Raw genomic sequence first — 20,347 nt, 5'->3', positions numbered from 1 at the left:
AAGACCTGAATCCTGTACAAAAGAGACGTTGAGTGCAGGTCGAAATTACCTTACGTAGTTAAAAGTAATTGAATGTTTCAAAGAGGGTTTTGGGTATCTTATTTGAGACTTCATACTTTGCTCCATCTCATACAGACATATGGAAATACCAATTTTTTTTTTAATATTATAATAAACACTAAATAATTTTTTTCTTCAGAAAACCAAAGGCTATTCGTCGAGAAATGTTCATTAAACAATTTTTTGTCTATTAAAGCGAGATTTTAAACTTAACTAGTTGATAAGAATATGACATATTATTCATTCTTTCAAAAATTGTCTGATGGATTTGGTGGCTTATTACCCTGAACATTTTACCTTACAATTTTAGGAAACGCTTCAGAGCGAGTTTTTAGCAGTTCCATGAATTTTATCTTGTTACCGATAACAATGTTTAAAACATTTCTTTACGTATGAGAATTTAGAGTTTCTCTGCTTTCACTGGATGGACTGATTATATTTGTAAGTATTCGGCATCTTACCTAGAAAAAAAAAAAGAAAAGCAAAATTAATTTGTAATAGTTAATATTTTTCAAGGAAATAGAATTTATATTATATATAAATAGTTATATTTTAGAATATAGTTTTTAGTGAAACATATATAAATATATATCAATATGTGATCAGCTGATCGGTGATATTTCGCACAACTACGAGAAGCATTTTCTTTTAAACGTCACTGAATATTCAGTCGTTTATTAAATGTCAGATACGGCATAAGTACAAATGCGCTTGATAATACGAAGAAACAACTGTTTAGTGAAAAATTTGGTAGATGAATTTATACACAAAATTTTTCATTGAAAAATAGAAAGATCAGTAAAATACATAAATATTTATGAGAAGCTTTTTGGTTTGCTGTTGACAACTTGACGCAAAACCGATAAGTCCGGTGTCTGGAGGGGGATTACTTTGAAGGGGATGACATAGATTTTGAAGAATAAATAAGAATTTTAAAATTGAGAACAAAGTCTTACTATTCTTTGCTCATAGTATTACCTCTTGACTATTCAAGCAGATATCTCACTACAGGTTTCCCTTATTTCCTGCACGAAATGGTGGCATTTATGGTAGTTCCAAAGATTTATTCAGAAAGTAACTAAACAGAAAGTCTTCCCATTCATGGGTATACTACTCTTTCTATGCACTTCCAAACAGCCTGGCAATAGACAACCCATGAATGCTTTGCTTTCACTTTGCTTATTTTCAATTCTCAACCGAACCTTCTTATTACCTCATAAATATCATTGGATCACCTTTAAAGCGCCATTACACTGATTGCGAAATAAATTCTCATAAATTACAATTATAGACCTGTACCACTTAAGAATACAATGTTAGATTTTAGGCATAAAGTTGCCAAGTATATAATTTTTTGTAAATAAGTTTTTAAATATGTATCATATTGTTAAATAATTCATCGAAATATGTTCTTACATAAATTCCACACAAATTTTGCCGAACACATATGAACAAAGTCAGCAAATATTTGTGCTTTGTGGGCAATTGTAATGTAAACAACAACAAATACACTTACTTCTAGAAACAAAAATCAAAGATCAAAACGAAAACCACAAATAAACAAACTCACTTGCACTTCCACTCGCCCATATGTACACAGCACTATACACAGAGGCACGTACAAAGCCTACGAAATGATCCTCTGGTTTTCGTAAACATCCACTTTAGGCGCCATAATGACCCGAACGATTGGCAAATCTGGCTTTTATCTCTAACGTAAATGCCCTCAAAAATAGAACAAAAGATGCTGTGGCCAAAGACTCGTGCATCTAACTAGAGAAATATAGAGAAATAGAAAAGAGAAGAAGAAGAAGCAGAGTAAGGAGGAAAATCACATGCCTTTAAACGCTCTGCTGTTCGTGGCTACGCTACGTGCGTCAGCCACAAATTGCCACGAGTTATTGGCGAGTGCAGTCGAGCGAGCGAACTAAACTGTGGCAAGGCAGAGGTCAACTTGTGGCAAACACATTGGGTTGGGCTCTGTTTACAGCTAGTAGGAGTGCCCATTGTGGGCTATGAAGACATAGAGCAATGCTGCATAGTGATCGTGGCACTCTTCAACTTCTCATATGCGCTGGTAGCCCTACAATAATGACTGCTGCATAAAGGGGCTTACTGTTGTTTTTTTTCTCAGTTATTACTATCTACAAACTGAAGAAACATTCAAATGCAGGATTGCTGTGCGGCCAGCCAATGTGTTTGTCATATTCTGCATAAGCACAGAGATCATGGATCATGCCACATGACTTGTGCAATACAATTTTTCATCTTGTTCGCCGCTTTACTGTCATGTCTTGTGACGCATTTATTGAGAAACTTGACTTTATTGCTGTTCGCTGCGCACAAGTCAATAGCCACTGGTTGCTGGCAAGGTACCTACATGCCATATATAGTACATACATACATATGTACATATGTGGTGCGTTCTAAGAAAAGGTATAGTAGCTGAGTTCCATTCCGTTGTGCGAGGGGCAAGGGTGCCCTCTTTGACTAGCTCACTGACTTTGGAGGAGAGAAGTGATGCTAGTAAGTTAAAAATGAAGAAGTGAAGAAATTAGATTATTTTTTTGGAATTAGCAGTTTTGCTTTTGAAGACCAGCTCCTGCGCGACTCCAAGATCATTTTGTCCTAGAGCAGAAAACACTTACTTACTGGACACTGACCAATAGGCTTTATCCGGACGCTAATTATCAAAGTGATATGGAAGAAGGTGAGGTGGAAATATTCAGGTACCTTATCTGCCATTTTCCAGCCTTTGCAAGGCTGAAGCTGAAACATCTCGGTAGTCTTATCTTCGACGAACCAGAGGCCCTTACCAAAACCAACATTAGCAGTCTCAACAAATGTGCTCAAAGCGCTTTGTTGATTTGTATAGGTGATCTATAATATAATAGTTTAGGTACCATACCAAAGGATCGACGTTCTAAGCTGTCCAGGTGAGATCATTTTTGGGATTAACCTAAGTAACTTGTTTCTGTTGAGACTCTTGACCCAAGCATAGTTTTTCTATTTAAACAAAGAAGTTGTTTGGAGAGAAGAATGGTCGCTCTATAATTTTAGTTTCTTGCTATCACTTTCAAAAACTCTATAAAGATCCTATCTAATCTCTGTCACAGTTTTGGTAGCATTGAATGTCTATCATATAATCATATCTGACAACTGCTATTGTTACTTCATTTTTATCTCGAATGTCTTTTGCATGGTTACATGCGGTGGTCCAAAAGCTAATTTGAACTTGTTCTCCAAATTGTTTTATTTATTAAAGCAATTGATTGCTGCTGATATGTTCTCTCTATTTCGTTTTGACGCAAATGCTTCTCGAGCGCAATTTTCAATAAATTGCCATCAATTATATTGTGTTGACCGAATTAATCGCTGAACTGCAAGGCGAGTAATGTTGCTGACGTGTTTTACATGAATCATGAGGGTGAAGAGGAAAATTACTTGTACGTCATTGATGTATACAAATTCTCGCTCGATTAACCGATTCCACCATTTCAATAATATATGAGTAATTCATATCCATATTTAGCGAACATTAGAGTAAAAGATATATGATTTTATCGATAAATATTAGATTTAAGTTTCATTCCAAGGACCGTTTTCTCAATGCCTGATTAGCAGCCATCTGTCAGTTAAGGTCTGGTTAAAATAAATGCTTCTTTACCGAAAGAATGAGCCTTGGTTAAGTTAACAAGAACTTAACTGCTAGTCAGTCATTAAGAAAACGACGCTATATCATAAAACAAACTCAGCGGGAATATCTCACCGATAAGAATCCTAGAGTACCTTGGACCTCCATATGGTTTGATGCACCATTTTCATCACTCTTTAATCACTTAATTTTATCTGCATATTTGAAAAAATTTCGATAGTCGAAAGTCTTGAGTGGATAATAGGTCGAAAATAAAAAAAAAAAACAAAAACGAACCCAAATATTGTTCTTAAAAATAACTTACTGTAAAGCAAAGCAAGGTTTTCATCAGAAAATCCTGTGTACTTCGATTTAATACTAGACCACGGACCTTAAAGCGTATATAACGGCTGATCCAAGTAGAAGTACTTTTTCAAATATCCTTTTTGTGACAGATCACGCGTGAGTCTTGTTAGGCAATCACGATATTTTTGTTCAGTACTGTTTGACATTTCATCACGGGAAGACTTACGCTATTATGGGATAATATTCGACCGAATAATCTACGTCCGCACGGGGTGTAAAAAATATAGCAGCCGTAGCTTAGAGTTTACACGGAAACCGTGGAAAGTCGATTCGATTCCGTTCGCAGCAACTCGGACTGACGTATGGAACGATTTGGCGAATTTTACGTCGAGATCTTAAATTGAAAGCGTACAAAAGAGAGTTTGTGCAAGAACTAGAGGCTCTTGAAAGTTCCAAGAAGATCCGACGTATTCGAGCCAAATTTTTTTCAGCGATGAGTCCCATTTTTGGCTGAATGTGCTTGCAAACTATTTTGCTTGGGACGAAGAGCAAGTTGAAAAGATTCAAGAGCTTCGATTTCATTCAGAAAAAACAACGGTTTGGTGTAGTGTGTGGGCCGGTGAAATCATCGGTCCATATTTCTACAAAAATTCTGTCGGTGAGAACGTAACCGTCTAGGACGACCGTTATCGCACCATGATAACCGACTATTTGATGCCTGGAATTGAAGTTCGTGATCTCGGCGACATTTGGTTTCAGCAAGACCAAGATCGTGTCATATCACACCGTTAGACTTTGGGGATATGTAAAATATAACGTCTATGCGGACAGTACCACTTCGATTTAGTTCTTGAAGCAAAACATCACCCGCGTCATTCGCCAGTTAACAGTCGAAATGCACGAACGAGTCATCGAAATTTAGACTCAATGAATGAACCACCTAAGACGTAGCCGTGGCCAACATTTGAAGGAGACAGTCTTCAAAAAATAAAAGTTCTTTCGAATGATAATAAACATTTCGCATTAAATTTAAAGTTTGTGTTTTTTCTCTAAAAAAGTAGGGAACCTCGAATTGCATCACCTTTTAAGAGTTTTTCTGTAATAAATATTCTAACTCAAGTTAAGTTTAAATTCCGTTTAAATGACTTGCATTTTGCTAATACGGATCGTAAATTCAAAGATTACGAATGCTCTCCCGCAGCGATTTATATGCAGTTGGCATATTCAGTGGTCAATTGCAGCCGGAATGGTGTTAATGGCTGTCTAAACAAGTACGACCGCCTAATGGAAGGCAACTGTCGATTATTGCATGTTAAGATGGCGGAAAGTGGAACAGCTTTTACGCTTAATTACGTTTATGAGAAGTGGAGATTATGAGTAGTGTTTGTTTTGCTTAGCGTCTCATGAACTTGGAGACATACTTTTGCATAAACCTTTTTATGAAGTAATAAGCTGGAAAATTCTCATGTTGTCATATAAACATACCCGGCAGGGAATTGGGAACTGATTTTTATTCTGAACTACTTCAGAACTGAGAACTGAGGTTCGGCTGATTCTAACCGTGGTATAACTCTTTATCGGTGCTGGAATAAAGTTTATTTTTTTTTTTTTTTTTTTTTTTTTTTTTTTTTTTTTGCCAAATAATATTGGACTTTGCCGAAGAACAGCTGACAAACCGTTTACTAACATGCCCTAATTCCGATCTGAGAGGAATATTCGATTGAGAACAGTTGAAGATTGGCACTCTCTAGTGAGATTGACGACCGGAACATAGAAAAAATTGCAATTACTATGAATTAAAAATGCAACAACTTTCAATTCACTGTTCATGACGTCAAGATCCAAGTAGGTATCTGTCAAATGCATGGTAAAAAAGTAACGGAAGTAAACTGTCGTCATCCCTTTCGGAACATAAACTTCCCCATATGGAAAAGAGTATATACTGAAACTAGTAGATAATGGCACATTAAAGCAGATCAGCTTAGAATTTTCCTGCAGGGCATCTTCATAGAAATCTTTCCATAAGTTATACTCGTCTTTTATAAATCTATTTGCGCGAACTTGTAATAGCATCTAGAGTTACATAAGCGTTAGGCCATTAACATAAAAAATATAGAATAACAACAAAAGCAACAACAACAACTACAACAACCACTTCAGCTTGTCCATATGAATGTAAGTACATATACCTGTTGTTGGCAGTAAATTTAATGGAAAAAGTGGGTTTATTACCCCGACTTAGCGTTAACTACCGTTGCAGATTACATATTCTTGAAACACACACACACACATAAATATGCATATGTGGCGATGAAAATTGAAGCTAAGCACACAACGCATACCAGTTTCGTCGGCGGCGCAATGATCTTTCTCCAACAGCCGCATGGCTACGCATGCGCCACAGGGTTTCGCCTAACGTGCGCTTTATGCACACTCATCCAGTTAGATTTTATTACTTTTTAACAACTTTTTCTCGACAAAACTGCTACATTCATATGTGCGTACGAAGAGTTTAATAACTTCTAGTTTGGAATAGGCAAATATTTGGTATTGTGAGCGCACTTTATTTTCGCTTTAAGTCGGGCTTCCTGTTGCGCGACATCAACTACTCATCCAGTCATACCAGTAAGTAGTCTGGCAGACATGTGTATATACAAATGTAGATTTTAATAAAACCGCCACCAACAGCTGCGTTCGCTTCAGAGCAACTTGCCGCTATCGCAGCGGTGCGTTTGTTCCAGTCTTCTTGCGGCAAGAGAAATAAATTTTCCATTGTTAACAAGTAGAAGAGTGATGGATGACTTCATCATCATGCAAAAACCAGCGGGGCAAACGCACAATTTCAAGGAAATATATTTATAAGTGTAGTTAGCGATTCATTTTAGTGTCGATCCATGCAGATCAATTGTGGTGTCCATACTCGAAGAGGGATTTTTTGATGACACATATGGTGAAAGAGTACAATAGTTTAGATTATGGTTCACCGCAAGCGTTATAACCGCAGAACCTTTCAAAGATCATGATTGACATAGCCGAGTGTAACTCAATACTAAAAACAGAAAAAAAATTCAATAATTTCATTTCGATTGGTGGGTTTGCATGATATAGCTATCATACTGTAGTAGTCCGAAGTTTATCGGAGATTATAGAGTTGTCTTGTCAAATAAAAAGTTTTCAAAACAAGCACTTGATTTTGTTAGTTTAATTTGTAAGGCATTATCTTCTGAGTGTTACAGACTTAAATCGACTTAATGACATGAACATTACAGCCAATGATCCTACATTGACTGCTTGAAATATCTACTCTTTGGAATACTTTCTAAAGTTCCTTTTTAATACTTGAAGATCTTCTAACCACAGTCAACCTAACCTCAATTTTGGCACTATCGTTCTGTTAAACATGTTCAAAATAAACTTCCACCAACGATGACATTTGGCCGTTGTTTTCTTCATATTAAAGTGAGAAAGAAGCTGCAACCCCACTTTTCGAGTCACCACAATAATTTTTGAAAAATGTATCTAAGCTTTTCTCCAAAACAAGTCGATATACCATATTTTAGAAGTAACTTTCCATATCATTTCTAACGAAACCACTCTAGAGCTTTTTTCCTAAAATCATCTATAAGGCAGCTAAACAGATCTGACAATATTCGTGGACATGATGAATAGGTTAGTTCGAAATATACATAACCCCAACTAGAAACGATTTGAAGAAATTACCTCAAAACGAGACCAACTATGAACAACCATTATCTGACCATTGTGAAAAGTGAAGAGTATCTCGGCTCTTCGGGTCTTCAAAGAAATATATAGAAAAACTTACAGACTGGCATCAGATAACCAATCTGAAGTGGCTGCTTGAATATACCACAGATTTTTGCGAAAATTCATATGCGGGGCTAATAATAGAAATGATATGATTTCTAAGTGTCGTTTCTGTAATTTTTAATACTCGTATGTCATGATCTGTAATTATTTATTGTTGACATTTTATTCAGTAATTTTTATAATTCCATCAAGAAAATATATGCGGAAGAACAATGCTTACAAATTGTTCACCAGAGCCCACTATTCGTCGGATTATGAAGACTTCGAGCGCACATTTTCTTTACATAATGTTCGAGTAGGTGTACTGGGTAGATGTGTTAGTCAACTCGTATGGAGCCTGGGGTCACGGCTAAAATAGAGGAAGGTTCAGGGGAGTCACTCCTACATATTAAGTTCCAGGGTTCACTGAAGTCTAATTGCAGCGTCTGTTCAGTAGAGGCGCGGCTGCGAGCGACGTTATACGCTGAGTTTGCGACACCTCAAAGAAAAAAGAAACAACAGCCTTGGATGAAATACCCCTCTTATGATGACGACCACAGAAAACGTATTAGCGAATATGATTTAAGGGCATGCATCTGGAGTGTTCGGTTCCTGAGTCGGGGTGCCGATGCCAAACTGATTAAATTATTCGTAGAAGTAAGGCTAAGTCACTGTACAAGATTTCTCGAAAATTTATGACACCGCACTGTTGTTCAAGTTTCACACATTTTTGAAACAAAAGTAGCTGGTCGTTGAACGAAGGATATTTATAGCGAAAATTTTACCAAATATTTGTTTTTTTCCAAAATTTGGCAAAATTAATTTTTTTCCTTCATCCAATAACGATTTTTTTTCCTTATACTAACGAAATATTGTTGATATTTTGCGTCGTTAAAGGTCATCTCCAAACTAGGAAAGAATTGAATTTCTAGTTTTCAAATATTCCTTGCTATCTGAAGGGAGTGCTTTAATTAATGTTTCATTTCTTGATGACTTCAGTTTATATACCTTTCAGAGTAGTCAACTAAAATGTCCGATTTAAAAGTTTAGAGAAGGTTAGGTTAGGTTAGATGGCTGATCATAAATCGCACGTGGACTAGATGTAGTCCTTTGTGAAGCTATTAAAAATAGAACTCCCGTGTTCGGACTTAAAGATCGTCAAAACCCTTGCAGAACCCAATACAAATTTGCAAAGGCGCTTAATTTCTACGCCCGCCAGTTCGGTGGGATGTCTGAAGGTATGCGCCCCCCAAATGTCTAAGTCTTGATCTCCCACACTCGGGCAGTCAAGAAGGAAGTGCTGGCTAGTTTCTACCGCATCTTCTTCAAGCAGTTATGTTCAAAATTGCACTGAGTGCAATGTAAAGCCCCCCATCACATAAAGACTCCATAGAACATTATGGGCTTGACAATTGTGTCGTAGAGCCGGAGGACCACCTTCGGCGAGAGGCCCCACCTCTTGCCAATAGCTCCTCTACAGGAGTAAAGGGCAATCGATGCATTCCTGGCTCTTTCCCCTATATGCGGCTCTCATGAAAGCTTTCTTATCCAGGATGAGCCCTAAATACTTCACTGTATCCGCCGTTTGCAGGCGAACACCTCCCATTTGTGGCAAAGGTGCCACAGGGATCTTCTATCTTCTGCTAAATAAAACCATTTCTGTTTTATTTGGATTGATGGCGAGTCTACTTCCGACCGCCCATTTTGTTGACACGCTGATATATCCCTACGTCAACTCATACACGGTGCTAAGAAAAAAAGTTTAGAGAAAAAAGTAGTAGAAAAATGCTCACGAATAAATGGCTTCAAACTATAACCTGTACTAATTGAAGCATAAGTTATTGTTATACATATAATATGTGTGGTTATTGTATTTACAGACAGCTGATCTGTGGATATGGATCTAGTGCTTAGAATTCTTTTTAAGTCCTCAGCTAAAAGCGCAATCTGTGTAAAATGGCAATTGTAATCCAACATAAATGGTACTTATCAACACTCAGTCAATTCACGCCCATTACAAATCTAATGTGGACGCTTACATATCTAGTATGTCTGTGTGTGTGTGCGGCATAAACACCAACGCCCATTTAAGTGTGGCAAATCACAGCAATTGCCTTACAAGCCATAAAACAGTGCATTTCTGCATACATAATTGCATACAATTACATACAAATAGCACATACTTATGTTATTACATACATACATACCAACATTTCTATAAAAATGTAAAAAGCGAACTGAAATCACAGCAAATGCATTGAAACTGAAATGGCGAACAAAACAAAATTCCATGCTCACACTCATTCGTCGGCTGTGGAAAAGCAAATATTGTGATATTAAATTGCAAATGCATGATTTATTGCTGCAATTATCGACAAGCTGCACATTTAATGCGTTTTTCATGTTGCGATCAACGAGCGAGCAAAGGCAACAAGCCGCGAGCGGCGCGCATTGAGTCCACACATAAGCTTGGAGATAGTGTGGCAGCAAAGCGACGCCTTTCATGTGTCACATACAACCGCTTTAAATGTTGTTTTTGTTGTTGCTATGTTAGACCCAACACCAGCCCACTCTAAATTTAAGGCCATTTTGTTTAGCCCAAGACCATTTAATTATATAAATGCGCTTTTGCGTTCACACTAATTAAAGTGCCACATGGAAAATGAGAACAAGACACACGTACATAAATGCATACACACACACTTATTGCATAAAGTTATTAACAGTGTTATGTAAATGTAAAAAATGCGCATTTCCAAAAACAAAAAAAAAAACAAAGTTAATATCAAAGCATTGCCTGACAATTTCATATTTGTAAGTCGCATTGGGAACATGCCACTCACACACGCGCAACTTGTCTGAAACATGGCATGTTCGTGCACCTGCGCAGAAGCTGCGCCTCGTTTGTTGCTCTGGTTCACCTACAGTTAGTTGAAGTCAATGATTTGTTGACAACTTGTCAAATGTAATTATGTACGCGCTGCTGTTGTCAAATGAATGCGACTTGATGTGCTTCTTCTTCTCGCTCTGTGTTGTACATTAAAATTAAAATGTGTCTACGAGAGATTTTGAAAACGGAATTTATCGTCTCGATACAGTTTATGGTAGAGTTGAAGAGGCGGAGTTGATACAAAATTGAAAAGTGTCAGTCCAATCACTGACAACATTGACTGTCATACCAGTTCGTAGTATATGTAAATGTCACTTTTTCTCTCTGGTATTAAGTTTGCCACGGCGTTTGTAACACCTTGAAGGGAAATGTCGGAGTCCCTATAAAATACGTACATAAATGATCAGCGTAAGGAGCTGAGTCGATGTAGCCGTCTCCGTTGGTCCATCGGACCAGCTAAGTACACGCGTACTAAACTTTTTGAGATATTGATATGAAATTTTCCGCACATCCCTACTGGGTGACACTGCTTATTTGTCGTCACAGTGTTTATATTCTAGGGCGGTTTTTTTTTTGAACTATTCATTTTTTTCAATCCCATCATGAAATTTCCTTGGAAATACCCTAAAAAAAATTCCCTGAAAATTTGAGCCCTTAATATTAACATTAGGGACTGGACAAAGGCATGTAAAAATTTTCCATTGAAAAAACCGGCGAGGTAGTATGGTGCTCTAAACCTGATTTTTCACGAAATTGGAATTTTTCTGTATATATCTCGTAAATGACAAGAGCTATAGAAAAAAATGCACATGACAAATTTGTAGGAAATTTTATTTGCTACAAAAAAGTTCCGAGGTCATTAATACTTCTCGAAATATTCGATTTTTTATGTAAGGCTGAATGGAATTTTCATAGATTTTTTATTACATACCATATATGAAAATTCTATAAAGCCTTAATTAAAAAGCCGAATATCTCGAGAAGTATTAATGATAGCGATTTTGACCTCGGATCTCTTTAAACCGTGAACCCATGCTCCACACTACAGCATCTTAGACAAGGGTTACTCACGTTTCCAAGGTGAGCGCCGAGTACGCAAGAGTATAGTTCAACAACTGGTTGAAAGAGAACACTACAATTTTGAAGGTTTTCGATTGAGTTCCCGACAGTGGAAGCAAAGTAAGAGGGAAACCTCTCCAACGGGATCAGGTGGAGAAGAACCTGGCTGCAGTGGAATCTGCAATTGGAGTCAAAGAGTGAAAAGGAAGAACGACTGGAGCGCTGTTGTTAACTGGACTATAACCGCGTAAGCGGTATCTACGCGAGTAAAAAAGAAGAATTATTCAAATCGGACCACTGTAGCATATAGTTACCATACTAACTAACCATTCAAAATTAAGAAAATAATCTTTCTATAACTTGTATGTTATGGGAAAACTACTCATAAATTTTATTATATTTTTGGTGCGGCCTTAGCTTAAGGTCTAATTTTGTTCTGCCATTTTACAGTAAAGCGTTTCTGTTCAAGGGAATCGTTCTCCTCGCAATTGTCCGCTTTTTAAGATTTATTTGTCTTTGCGACGTGTTTACTCCTTGATAAATCTCGAATATATGTACATATTTAAGAAAGATAGATGAGATGTAAAATGTAGTCTCTTTACATTGATTGAAACACACTCTGACTATGCTTCAACGGGTCAACGGAACGGAAGTGTGTTTGATATAAATATTTTTGTTTTTTATAAAAAAATGTTTTGTAAACACTGGTAAAAGCTATTATAAGCTCTCTTCTGTCAATTTTGTTCAGCTTTGCGCTGGGCAATTGAATTTGTTATTGTCGCTTGTCGCGATCGCAAGTGCCTTGAGGCACTCTTGGGCATTACAGCCTACTTTCTTGTGCCTTTTTTCTTCACTTAATGTAATGTAACATTCTTTTGTTTTGATCAGATTTTTTTATGCAAAAATATACAGAAATTCGGTTGCCAGTTTTAAAGGCTCTAGCAAGATGCTCTACTTAGAAATTGGTTTCTTGATAAAGAAAAAAAAAATATTTTTGTAGGTATTGAATCTATAACGAAGAATAGCAAAGATTTGAAAAATAAATTGGGGGCAAAAATCAATGCAATTGCATGCAAATGAAGTAGCCTTTCAAGGAAGTACGTCAATGCCAGCTGAAATATTAGAGCTTGAGATTGCATTACAAACACTTGTTATTTTTGGAAGAAACTAATAATTCAAGGTTATATTGGGACTTTGATATACGTGTCTATATAGCGGTATTAAAATTTTAGGAGCTACTGGGGTGAACATGCATTTGCACCATTATTACCAGAACAAAATTATACGAATATACAACTGTATCTGGTGGTCTTTTTCCGTTTATTTCCATATCAAAGGTTATCGATATTTTAAACACAAACTCGATGAATCTCTCCCTCCATTAATATTGACATTTTGATTTGCCTGTTGTACGTGATTCAGATAAGAGCTCATCTTTATATGAAAAAATCTGTACTGACCTCTAATTCGAATATGTAGCGTATGTTTGTACAATAATGTAAATTTTGACGATAAGGGTCCTGCTGAATCAGAAAATTCTTCGAATTTTTAACTGTTATTTCCAATAATTCGCTTTTTATGCCGATATTCAGTCACTCACTGATAACAGATTTTATAATAAAGAAATCTCAGCAGCATCGAAGCTATAATACCCTTTACAAATAAGTTCTCCGACGTTTCCTTCTAGGTCTTATAACCTGCGTGGCAAACTTAAAGTATTATACCCTGTTCAGGGTATACAAATATTTTACTGTTTGACGAACGTCAGTGGTAATTTAACATAAATATCAGCTGAATGACAAGAATTAATTGAGGCCAATGCTGGCTTATTCCGCCTTTTAAAACTTCTCCCTTGCATTGTATTGTTTCAAAGAAAACATATTCTTAGAAAAATTCAATATGGGCGATGCACTGATAATAACGACGAGCACGGTATATCATGTACGAATATAGGCTCTTGAAAATTTCCAAGAAGATCCGTCGTTTTCAGCGCTGAGGCCTATTTCTGCCTCAATGGGTCAGGTGCAACCTGAAGAGCTTCAAGAGCTGCTGTTTCATCCACTAAAAACAACTAGCAATATCTTAACCAAAGAGATACTATATTCAAATTAGCTTTATTTACAAACAACCTACAAATATATAGCTCACTAACACATGTTAAAATTTCGTAGGAATTGAACTTATACCCAAGCTAATTGAATATGTAAATAAAGTAAATTTGTTCTACTTGGCAGCTTTCTGGATTTAATTTTGTTTGACTTGTTTTAATGCAACGGCAACACAACGGCGCGTCACACTTTCGGAATTCCCCCACCATGTCTATAGTGTCAGATGCTTCGTTTGCCTACGTGGGGAGGAATGTGTGTGCATTTTTGATAACAAAAAGTAAAGTCAAATGTAAACAGAGTGTAATTGATGAGTCAAATTTGTTATTGTTTATTTCCATTTAAATGGAATAAACATATGACTCCATGTGAGGCAGCTCATTAACTGCGCTATGTTGCAAAGCCAGCATATGTTAAGCATACAAGTAAGTGCAACATCGGTTTGTGTGTATGTACTAATAGTTGCCTGCTTGCATTAGCAGCTGCATAAAATTAGAACAAACCTTGGAATTAATGTAGACTAAGCAATGAAGAGAAACCAAAATGTATCTATGTATATGCCATATACATATGTACATACATAAAAGAGTATACAAACAAAATATAGATCACTCCATGCCCTTATAATGTACGACAGGAAGAGCTCAACTTGTGCTTTTGTAAAAGCGAAATATAAAGTTCACTGCATAGAAACAGTGTTGTGCAAAATTAATGCAGAACAACATAACCAGTTTTCAATTTCTCATCAATAGATGATTACACTGGTTTTGTGTGAAATCAATCAGTAGAGAATAAATATAGAAAATATTAAAACGAATATTTGAGGCAACTATTTTTATTTTGTATATCTACATATATTAGAAAATATCCTTTCCCTCTTCAATCGTACACGTCACCTTTCTTCTTTCTGACATGCTCAATTACAGATCGTCAAAAACCGACAGGAGAAAATCATATACAAGTAACGCGTTTTTCAACAGGGACGCTACAAAAGTAGATCGACAGGGTCAGCAAGCGACGTCACATTTTTCCCGCTCTTTTGACATTTCTTTTCAGTAAGGTTTGCAATTTCGTCATGGAAAGATATTGTAGGATCCAACAACGAGTCAAAATTATTAAAATTTACTACCTAAGTTCGAATTTAGTGACCTCAACTTTAAGAGCGATAGGTCCAATGTATGGTCGGCATAATCGTCCTGTGAGATCAACAAATGAGTGTCTAGTGAAAAATTAATATTGAATTCACAGGCATAGTACAAAATGTTCCCGAGCCCGTGAGACGAAAATTGCCTGTAGTGTCGAGAATATTGCTGCCGTTCTCAAGTCTTTGGCATCGCTGTGACGTCGTTGTGGCGAATTTTGCAAAAATATCTTGCCCTACATTTTTACAAAATCAAACTGATGCAAGAACTGAAGCCGCTTGACCACCAGAATCGTAGTATGTTCGTGAAGTGAGCTGAGCAACAACTTGAAAATGATCCAGATCAGCGATGAGGCTCATTTCTGGTTGAATCGCTTCGTCAATAAGCAAAATATTTGTTATTGGCCAAGCAGCAATCCACACGTACTCGATGCATCCCGAATAAGTTACAGTTGGGTGCGGTTTATGAGCCGACGGCATCATTGAGACGTTCTTCTTCCGTAATGATCAAGACCGGCACGTTACTTTGAATTTGTTCCGAATTGAATGATATGGACTTGGACAATATATGGTTCCAACAAGACGGCGCCACAAGCCAAACAGCGAATGTCACAATCGATTTATTGAAAACCAAATTTGGTAAACGCGGTATCTCACGAAATGGACCAGTCAGACTATTTCCTGTGGGGCCACATCAAGTCTATGGTCTATGCCAACAGACCAGCAACGATTGATGAACTTCATACGATTATCGAACATGAAATTGCAGCAGTATCGGGCGATTTATGCTTGAAAACTGTCGAAAATCGAGTTCAGCGTCTGGACTTCTGCAAGCGTGCTCTTAGTGGCCATGAAAAAGAATCAAGTTCCACATAATGGCATCGAATGTGCTTTGACTGGAATTTCATTGATATCCCAAACCGGGTTTGCTTTATTTAAGACAACTTTATGAACTTATCGAAAAAGCCATCACCTTGCAATCACAATGTCAATGTTTGTCCAATAGGAATGCCTATCACGTGGTATATTTTTTAGCAGCCGAAGATACATTTCTAAGTCAACTGACCTAAAAAGCCGATGTTATAATTATTCCTTAGATATTTTGTACTTTCAGCGGAATTAAAGGAAACTATCGATAACAACCGCAACCGCTTTCTAAATAGTGGTGAAATCAACACTATTCTACCGGTTACGTTAACCGATCTTGTTCCAATCGCCAACAGTGATCTCATTTCAAATGTCTCGAACGCAGTTACAATGTGATGTCAAAATCTTCCATAAAATAGTCTAAAATACTCTCCTAATTCAATAAAGCGATTTTAGGTTACCATTTATGCGCCTATCATTCTTGTATAATAGTTGAAATATTTAAGCTTCAGTATTGCAAAAACTGGGTAATGAAGAATAAGATTGGATATTTTTATCTCACCTATCTCCATGCATACTTAATTTGGAAGTTTGCGACCGCAAACAGTTAATTAGCTTCACCGCATAATGGCCAATTGTAGAATAGCTGATCGCCAACAAACGCTTAACTTACGCGGGTTGCATAGTCGCTAGAATACAGAAAGACAAAAAGGTTCAGGCCGTTCCTACTTCTATGAAAGTGGGTGGAAGATGCCGCCTCTTGAACTCATCAGCTTTACATTTTCCAGCGATTCCGTTGTGGAAAGGCTTCTCTACGAGTCTGATAATGAATTAGCTTGATGCTAATGATAGTGAGGATAGTCATTACCTGACTAACTTTGTTAGCACAGTGAGTAAAGTACGAAGTAATTATAATACAAAGATTAATATTACAAATAGAATACCACGTACCCTGTATATCTTCTGGAGACTTGTTGATTTTCATAACAAGCAGCAACTCTCTATTCATTAAGCTTAGTTGTCTTACTACTTCAATATTCTCGGAGATAATTGCGGTGAAACTGAGATATATACACCTTAATGTAAGATTGTTTGGAAATTTGCCGGTTTTCCAACTAGCTCGTTTGTTATCGCACACAGTTTCATGTCTCTATTACCGCATTACTTGGGGAATTCTTGCTTTACAAACAAATAGACACAATCTGTTATGAATATAGTGTACATACATTGTGACAAAAAAGTACCCGGAAATTAATATTTATTTTGTCGCCTTCAAAGTAATCCCCACCAGATATAACATACTTATGCCATTGATTTTTACAGTCCTCGAAACACTTTTCATAAGCACTTTTTGGGATAGCTTTCAGCTCCTTCAGCGAATGTTCTTTCGATCCACGGAGCGTCAATTTTTGTTTGGAGAACAAGAATCAACAGCAACAATTACACGAAATCTGATAAATATAAAATTTGAGACAAATTCATTCTTCGATATTTTTATCGGTCAGAATCGTTGCTCGGTGTACCGACTTAAGCAGCTGCTGTAAACAGACTGGTCGAGGAAGAACTCGTTTCATACTCAAAATATTCAGGACAGTCATTCGAACGGAGCGAGAGATGTCGAACTCTCTTGTCATCTCTCGAAAACTTGCTTGAATTTCCGTGTGCTTTTTTGTCACAATGTATAAAAGCATTCTTATATATTCGCGTCTGTAAGATACACCTAGACACCTAACGTTATTAAACTTAGAATTCCCGACATAAATACGTACATGTCTGTATGTATACAAGTAGGTTTGTAAATACATACATCGTAATACTTGTAGTATTGAAGACAATTATGAAGCTTAAACCTCTTAAAACTGGTTAATCGCAGAGTAACAAATCATTCACGGTTAAACACAACTTTTTTGTATTCAGAATTTTTGCTTATATTTTTTTGCCTTTTACGATTTGTTTTTTCTTTGGCCCCAAAAAAGGGTTTATAATATAAAAACTTATATAAAAAAATATTATTTGTTTACTCTTTTGATGCTATTATTCATATTTGTTGTTGTGTAAATGTATATGTTGTTTTTATTATTATTTATTATGTCTATAAAAGCTGTCACTATTTGTAATATATGCCTATTGGAAAACCCCGGCGGCAAACGTTTTGTGTGAATTGTGTGAATAGTGCTAAAGTCACGTGCGAAATAAGAATATCCAGTGCAGTCCAGTTTTTAGCTATACAAATAAAGCTGTAATTAGAGTGTTACCAGCTGTTTGGAAACTTTCAGTAAAAAAACTAATAAGACACAAAACTACTAAAACAAAGGTATAGAAAAAAACTGCAGGCTTCTTTTAAAATATTGCCACATGTTTGAAAACTTTTAATTTTTAACTAAATTTTATTGAGATAATCGAATTATTACCATATTCGCATTAAAAAAAAATTAATTAATTAAAAAAGCTTAAAATAAAAAAAAATAAGAGCGCTGCCACCTATTTAAAATTAAATTATATGCATTGAAATAAATATGTATCTATATATTTTAAAATAAATTTAAAAAACCAAATTTGAAAATTATAATTTGCAAAAAAAATGTATAGCGTTGCCACTTATTTAAAAAAAAAAGTTATGCATTTAAATAAATATAAATGCATATTCAAATAAATTTTTGAAAATTAGAAAACCAGAATAAAAAAAAATTAAAAGCGTTGCCACCTATTTAAAATAAAATAGTATGCATTAAAATAAACATGAATCCATATTAAAATAAATTTAAAAGTTATCTATATACATCAACAGTCAAAATCTAAACATCGAAATCAAACCCAAGAAAGGCTGCCACATATTTGGCAATTAGAAGATAATAAAAAATTTATCATGAAAAGAAAATTTACATATTGGTGTATATACATAGAGTGTAATTGCTAACATTTAAATAGCTTAAAACCGAAAATATTTCAAGAAAAATATTGCCACATGTTCCAAATTTTTGATTAATCCTTATCAGATGAAGTAACTATTACAAAATTGGCATTTAAAGCCTTTCAGAGGTTCAGAAATATTACAGATGAAAAAATATATACTCTTCACTAATGTTCATGCCAAAGAAAGAGAAATATCACTTCTGTTACTCTTAAATATTATCATTAACAACACTTAACTAGAATGCTTCCTACACAATTGAATTATAATATCTGCAGAAATTGATTCGTTGGGAAATTCCTAACATCTAATTATGTAGGCATCTTCACTCAGCTAGAGGCTTATCTGTTGAATTCTAGAGAAACTGAATTTATTTCCATTTTCCAAGAAAGATTGTGGGAATTTCAGTATTTCAGTGCTTTTTCTTCAGAACTTGATTAAACATTTCGGCGTCTCGTTTAGAGATTAAATAAATCAAACAAATTAATCAATATTTCATTCACTTTAGCAGAAATGAAAACAATTGACCTCATACTGGTTTTATGCCCTGAATAGGGTAGTTTGCCATGCTATTTGTAACACCCAGTAGGAAACGTCTGGGACCCTGTAAAACGCTTTTACCATTTTATGGTTATAATAATCGTACACCTGCGCTCGCTATTCGTCGAATTATTGACTGACTATTTCGAGCCCACATTTTCCTTAGATAACATTCCAGTGCCAAAATGGCAAAGAACCGCACCATGAAAATATTGCTGCCATGAAAATATTGCTGCCATTCAGGCAAAAGTTGCTGAAGACTACAATTTGTCGATTACAAAATGCTCTCAAGAATTGGAACTGTCTCAAATCACAACTTAGCGGATTTTGAGAAAGCATTTAGGCTTCTCCAAAGGTTCCCATTTAAGAACTGAAGCCAGTGGACCACCTTAAACGTCGTGAATTTGCTGATTTTGCCTTGGAACAATTTGAAAACCATTTCTTTTTCTTTTAGAAAATCATCTTCTCTGATGATACTCGCTTTCATCTGAGTAGTGCGGTAAATAAACAAAACTGTCGATTCTGTTGCGAAGAAATCCTCAAATTATGTATTCAGGAACAACATTCACCTATCTGGTGGAATCATCGGCCCGTGCTTCTTTCGAAATGAAGCTGGTGACACCGTTACTGTCAATGGGTAGCGGTTTAGATCGATGATAATCAACGTTTAATGACCGCAATTAGAAGAAGAAGTTGATCTCGACAATATCTGGTTCGAACAAGACGGGGCTACGTGACAAACAGCACGTACAGCAACCGAACTTTTGCGAGGAAGTTTGGATATTCGATTATTTAAAAATTTTGTGTCATTGAATTGCCTCCAAGAATTTGTAATTTAACTCCATTAGACTACTTCTTGCGGGAAGTCAATAATGTCATGAACGACTAAATTTCGTGGACAAAGTACTCGAAAATTGGGTTCATCGAATTCTTTCCTGGAAAAGAAGCTGATGGAGACCATCTGAATGGTGTTGTATTCAGAACTGGATTATTTCGCATAAAATAAAAATCATTTGAATGAAAACTC

This window comes from Bactrocera dorsalis, chromosome 3 (assembly GCF_023373825.1).
Source record: "Bactrocera dorsalis isolate Fly_Bdor chromosome 3, ASM2337382v1, whole genome shotgun sequence".
NCBI lineage: Eukaryota > Metazoa > Arthropoda > Insecta > Diptera > Tephritidae > Bactrocera > Bactrocera dorsalis.
The sequence above is the reverse complement of the archived record's forward strand: the minus strand, read 5'-3'. Positions refer to the sequence as shown.